Consider the following 6904-nt stretch of genomic DNA (forward strand, 5'->3'; position numbering starts at 1 on the left):
ATAATCAAACCACTAAACATACAGAATAAAGAAAAATATTAAGAGCTGCAAAGGAGAAAGGCTAAGTAACATATAAAGACAGACCCATAAGAATAACACCTGATTTCTCAATGGAGACTCTAAAAGCCAGAAGGTCCTGGACAGACGTTAAACAGACACTAAGAGATTATGGATGTCAACCCACTATTATGCCCAGCAAAACTATCATTCAACATAGACGGAGTAAACAAAATATTCCATGATAAAACTAGATTTAAACAATATCTTTCCACAAATCTAGCCCTACAGAAAGCACTAGAGGGAAAATTCCAACCTAAGGAAGCTAGATACACCCATGAAAACACAGGCAATAGGTAGTCCCACACCAACAAATACCAAAGAAGGGAAACATACAATGCTGCCACCAAAAAAAAATAACAGGAACTAACAATCACTGGTCATTAATATCCATTAATATCAATGGTCTCAATTCACCTATAAAAAAGACACAGGCTAACAGAATGGATACGAAAACAAGATCCATCCTGCTGCATACAAAAAACACATCTCAAGTTCAAAGACAGACACTACCTCAGAATAAAAAACTGGGAAAAGACTTTCCAATAAAATAGAATAAAGAAGCAAGCTGGTGTAGCTACCCTAATATCCAATAAAAATAGACTTCAAACTAAAATCAATCAAAAGAGATTGGGAAGGACATTTCATATTTATCACAGGGAAAATCTGACAAGATGAAGTCTCAATTCTGAATATTTATGCCTCAAATACAAGGGCACTCACATTTGTAAAAGAAACATTACTAAAGCTTAAATCGCACATCAAACCCCATATACTAGTAGTGGACAGCTTCAACACCCCACTCTCACCAATGCACTGGTCTGCCAGACAGAAACTTAATAGAGAAATAAGGGACCTAACAGACATTATGACTCAAATGGACTTAATATATATCTACAGAACATTCCACCCTAATACAAGAGAATATACCTTCTTCTCAGCACCCCATGGAACCTTCTCTAAAATTGACCACATACTATCTCACAACTGTCAGAATGGCTAAGATCAACATCACTGAAGACAGCTTATGTTGGAGAGGATGTGGAGCAAGGGGAACACTCCTCCACTTTTGGTGGGAGTGTAAAATTGTGGTAGTGTATGTGTACTTCTCTTCTTTGGGTTTTACTGCTGTGGTGTTATCTATTGCCTGTGTTTTAGTGGGTGTATCTAACATCCTTAGGTTGGAATTTTCCTTCTAGTGCTTTCTGTAGGGCTGGGTTTGTAGACAAATATTGTTTAAATCTGGTTTTGTCTTGGGATGTCTTGTTCACTCCATCTATGATGATTGAAAGTTTTGCTGGGTGTATTAGTCTAGGCTGGCATCCATGGTCTCTTAGCGTCTGCATTACATCTGTCCAGGTCCTTCTGGCTTTCAAAGTCTCCACTGAGAATTTGGGTGTTATTCTGATGGGTTTGCCTTTATAAGTCACTTGGCCTTTTTACTTTGCTGCTCTTAATATTTTTTCTTTATTCTGTACATTTAGCTGTTTAATTATTATGTGGCGAGGGGATTAGGGGAGTCTAGTCTGTTTGGTGTTCTATAGGCTTCTTGTATCTTCATAGGCATTTCCTTCTTTAAGTTGGGAAAGTTTTCTTCTATGATCTTCTTGAATATATTTTCTGTGCCTTTGAGTTGGTATTCTTCTCCTTCCTCTATCCCTATTATTCATAGGTTTGGTCTTTTCATGGTGTCCCAGATTTCTTGGACATTTTGTGTTATGACTTTTTTGGCATTGGTATTTTCTTTGACTGACAAATCCATTTCCTCTATTGTATCCTCTATGATAGAGATCCTCTCTTCCATCTCTTATATTCTGTTGGTTATGCTTGCATCTGTGTTTCCTGTTCATTTACTCAGATTTTCTATTTCCAGCATTCCCTCTGTTTGTGTCTTCTTTGTTGTTTCTATTTCCCTTTTCAGGTCTTTAACTGTTTCCCTCACCTGTTTCATTGCTTTTTCATGGTTTTCTTTAAGGGTTTTATTGTTTTCTTCCGCTTTTTTATTTGTCTTTTCCTCTAGTTCTTTATAGACTTCTTCCCATTTTTATTTGACTTTTTCTCATTTTCTTTATTGATTTCCTCCACTTTTTTGTTTATCTTTTCTTCAATTTCATTTTTGATTTTTTTCTTGAAAGGCCTCTAGCATCTTCATGATGCTATTCTTAAGGTTGCTTTCTTCTGCTTCTTCCCCCTTGTGATGTTCAGGTCTTGCTGTTGGGGGAGGGCTAGGTTCTGGTGATGCTGTGTTGCTCTTTATGTTGTTATGTACTTCTGCCTTGACGTCTGCCCATCTCCTAGTCTAATAGGTATAAGAGGTGCCTGTGTCTGAGCGAGTTGCTGTTGGTCCACGCTGTGCTTGTTGTGTCTGTGTCTCAGGTGGCCATCTTAGCTCTTGATTTGATTGGAGCAGGCAGCTTCTGTGTCTCAGCGAGCTGCTCTTGGGTCAACTCAAGCTAGTTGATTCTGTGACTCGCAGATTAGTTCTTGGTCTTATCAAGGCTCTTGGTCCAGTCAGAGCTGACAGATTCAACGTTTCAGGAAGCCTCTTTTGGTCCAATGAGAGGTGGCAGATTCTACTTCTCAGAAAGCCACTCTTGGTCTAATCAGGGCTGGCATATTCCCTGTCTCCTGAGTTTACTTTTGGTCCAATGATGGCTCTTTGTCCAATGAGAGCTCTCTCTTTCTCTGGGCTGTATGAGAGCTCTCTGAGCCAGATCAGAGCACTCTGGGTCAGATGGGAACTCTCTGGGCTGAATGGGAGTGCTCTGGGCTGGATGGGAGCTCTGGGCCAGATGGGAGCTCTGGGCCGGATGGGAGCTGCGGCTGGTCTTCAAGTTTCAGGAAGTGGTGGACGTCTCGGGTAGATAAAATATTATTTTTAAAAGCCAGTAAGTACCAAAAAGGGAAAAGAAAAAGGAATCAGGGAAGTGGCAGCATGACAGCAAAGGCACATGCGGCAGAGCAGCAGTGACATGTAGACATCAGAGGGCAAGATGAACCTGGCCAGGCTGCAGGCTTCCTGAGGGGCAGATAAACAGTGTAAGGACAGTGGTCTCAACCGGAAACAGCAGGATGGCAGCAGTGGAGAAGATGATTAGGTATCAAAGGTGTAGGGAGCTAGAGGAGAGAAACCGCAGGTTCTGGGCAGAGGAAGACTTCCTGAGGGCTGGTGAGCTCTCGGAGCCAAGGTTCTCAGGTGTCCTAAACCTACAGTTGTTAACACTGGCTGCTGTCAAAGACTGAAAACTCCCAAATCTAATCTCCCCATGAAGCTATAATTCCAGGCCAAGTGAATGCTGAGTTCCTAAGCCTTCAAGAGTTGTAACAGTTGGAAGGCAAAGGGTATGAATGGCATAGATCTGTCTGCACAAGAGCTATAGAGCCCTGATGCTCAAGACCGAAAAGAAAATGGCAGTATGAGAGGGCATGATTTGTAGCTGCACCTGCCTGCCTGCTACATTCTCTATGTCAAAATCTGAGGTCACAATAGCTGCCAATGACCAGCTTTTTAATACCTTCTTGAATGCCTATGTGCCCATTCAGATAAAGTGCTAAATAATAACACCCCAAGAACATGATCCTGCTTGCCAATCAGCTAGGGCAAGCTCACCACCATCCACTGTCTGGCACCATTTGTTCTGTGTCTCAAATTACATGAGACACTAGAGATTCCTCACTCTCCTTGATCCAAAAATACTATGATATAATGGTCATTTCAGGTCCCTGATGTTACTAACACCTTAGAACTTTGCCACAGTTGTCAAGGCTTCCATGGTGTTATTACATAGGCCCACTATACCTGCTGGGTTTATGCATAAATACCATATATAGTGAAAAAGTGCTAAGGAATCATTAACTTAATCACTAAAGGAAAGAAGTTTAGCTCTTGTCTAGAGGGCAGCTAATTCCTTCCCATTTACCATCATGAGATTTGCAAGTGTGTGATGAAATCCTTCTCAGTTTCTTTTGGGGGTGGGTGGGTGTGGCTGGGAGAACTATTAATAAATGAGAGAATGCTTTAGTAAGTTCTTAAACCAAAAGTAACTGCACTACATATCTTCTTCTACCCAGGATTCACACATTCAGTTCTTGGTGGCAATAGACACCTGCTGAATTCTCCTCCTGCCACCTCTAAACTGAGTAGAGAAGAGGGAGAAGTGTCTGGGTGGCTCATACTTGACCTTTCAAATGATACCTTTATTCAGAGGAATGTGATTCTCAGTGATCCATGGATAAGGCTGTTGGACATGAAGGGTTAAGGGTGGAACATCTACCTATGAAGACATGTAAGAGAAATAACTGAGTACAGCAGACCTTTGACTTTCATGGTGAGTAAATTGTATACAGTTAGGACACAACCCAATCTTGCTAAATTGGGGAAATCGAAAGCTAAGAATAATGGGAGGAGGCCTCACTTTTGCAATCCTCCCCTCCAAGGAATAGGAGAGTGCAAGGCATCCAAGGTCACTCAACTTCAAGAGACGTGAAATGACTCTAACTAAAGTCATTCTTCCCATCTTTAAAAATACTTCATGTTCCTTGCATTTCCTTTCAACATCCCTGTCCAATCGCTGAGAGATTTATCTTCTTACTCAAATAAAACTTCCCTGTTCCTAGCCTTGCAGATGAACTAGGATACTGTTGAAGTATCCTAGTTGGATACTGTTGAAGAAATCTCTAAGAAGGTGAGTCCTGCCCCCTATGTAGAGTTGAGAGCTCTGTGGAATCCACCAGGGCACAGGGGAAACCAGTGCTGCTTCCTTCAGATGAGAGTGGAGGGAGCAGGGCTGGTGCCAGCTGCTCTCAAGGCGGTGAGGCCACAGCAGCTAGGTTCTGATGCTTCACTAGGGAAGATGGCAGACATTTTTATTTCACCCTTACTGGGGCAGGATGATCACTGCAGAAAGTAAAATAACTTTTTTGAGATTTATTTATTTTTGTAGAAGTCTACTCTATTTGCATATAGACCTATGTGACAGAAAAGGGCCTCAGATCCCATTACAGATGATTGTGACACACCATGTGTTGCTGGCAATTGAACCAGGACCTCTGGAAGAACATCCCATGCTTTTCATCACTGAGTCATCTTTCCAGGCTATAAAATAACTTTCTAAGCATAAATATTAGTAAATGGAAAGTGAGAAGAAGGCTTTTGTTTTCTTGGCTGGAGAGTGAGAAGGAACTTGTTGGCTGTGGTGATTGATAGGGTAAATGATAGGATAGTGACATGAAAGAATTACCATGAAATAGTATTTAGTGAAATATATATCTAGACCTAGATTGCACTCTCTAGTATTCCAATATTACACAGCATGAGAGGTGATGTGTACGTGCAATATAAAATATCTCAGATCAGCAAATACATCTACTCAAACAAATAATGCTTTAATGATTTTATAAGCACATTTAACAACCTGCTCTGCTCCCTTTTACTCCTGGTATAAAGCAGCATTTTGATCACTGCAAGAGAATTTTGTCAACTGGAAAGTTCACTGTTTTGGTTAGTTGTTAGTGTGTTTATTTTCTTACAGTAAGATATAGGGAAGAGTTGGAGTTAATTTGAAATAGATTTCTACTACCTACTTGTGAAATATTTTACAGGCTGCCTGTGTCCTCTGGTATAGCCCTCTGGTATAGCCTGTATACTTGAACAGAACATTTTACATCCTGATTTGAGGGCTGTTACCATATTAAAGGAATCTTCCCAAGTTTATGAGTTAAATTGCAAAACTTCCTAAATCTTTGCAGCTGTTTTCACTTTGACCATTGAGAGGCACAATGCTAAATCAATCATGAATCAGTGTTTTTTCTTGTGTTTCTTTCGGAGTGCAGTTTGTATGTGCTCCCTCACACACAAATGGAATGTCCACAGTGCATATTTGTGAGTGGGTGTGTGTACATGCATGCACATATGTGAAAAATACAATCCAGGACACTATTTTTCAGTGGTGAATGAGCATGAGCAGTAAGAAACACAATGCACTATTTTATTGAATAAATCTATAGGCCAAAATAGTGTCTTTTTTTATATAAAGTGCAACTCTCATTTAATTTTGTGATAGGTTTATAAAAACTTTCCCTGAGTTCTATTTAACCACAACTGGCCTGGCTTTTCTTTAGTTACTGTGTAAAGTAATTTATTTTTAAATTATTCTAACATTAAGGAATGTTTTGCAAACAACACTTAAGTGCATGTCTTTGAAAGGTAATAAAAACTAAATTTTAAATTTTAGTGGCTGGCTAGTTCTTTCATGCATAGACTGAGAATACTGATTTGGGAGGTTTTGTTTAGTTTTCATTATGTCCCCTTCACCTTATGGTATTTCCTCGTTACATTTTAAGATAAATAAGTCAGTACATTCTATGTCCTCTCTCCTCTGTCTGTCAGCCACGTTGACATTCTTCCTGCTTCCCCCGCCTTTGACCAGGGCTGCACTTTTGAAGCAGAGGCACAGCTAACAAGGCTTGATTTTCAGTCTGCTCAGCTTTCGGTTTGAAGTCCTTCTCAGCTTTACTCACTGCTTTCTTTCCTGTACTTCCTGTGGCTGTTTCTATGTGGATCTCACCATTAAAAACCACTGGGGATCTGAGTATCAGAATATTTTGAAGGATTTCCTATGCAGTGCCATTTTTTCCCTAGGTGAAATAAACTAGATTTGAATCATGTTTAGCTCAGACACCTCTGTATATCAGTGGAGCTGAATAATCCAAAATTTGGCAGCTCCACTCCTGTATATTCTGAATGCAATTATTATGCCAAGACCTAAAGCAATAGTATTTCTACAACAAAACATGGATGCTGAGGTGTAGGTCAGACTCATAAAAAGTATACACAGTCTCGTGCCAT

This window comes from Peromyscus eremicus, chromosome 15, assembly GCF_949786415.1.
Source record: "Peromyscus eremicus chromosome 15, PerEre_H2_v1, whole genome shotgun sequence".
Classification (NCBI taxonomy): Eukaryota; Metazoa; Chordata; class Mammalia; order Rodentia; family Cricetidae; genus Peromyscus; species Peromyscus eremicus.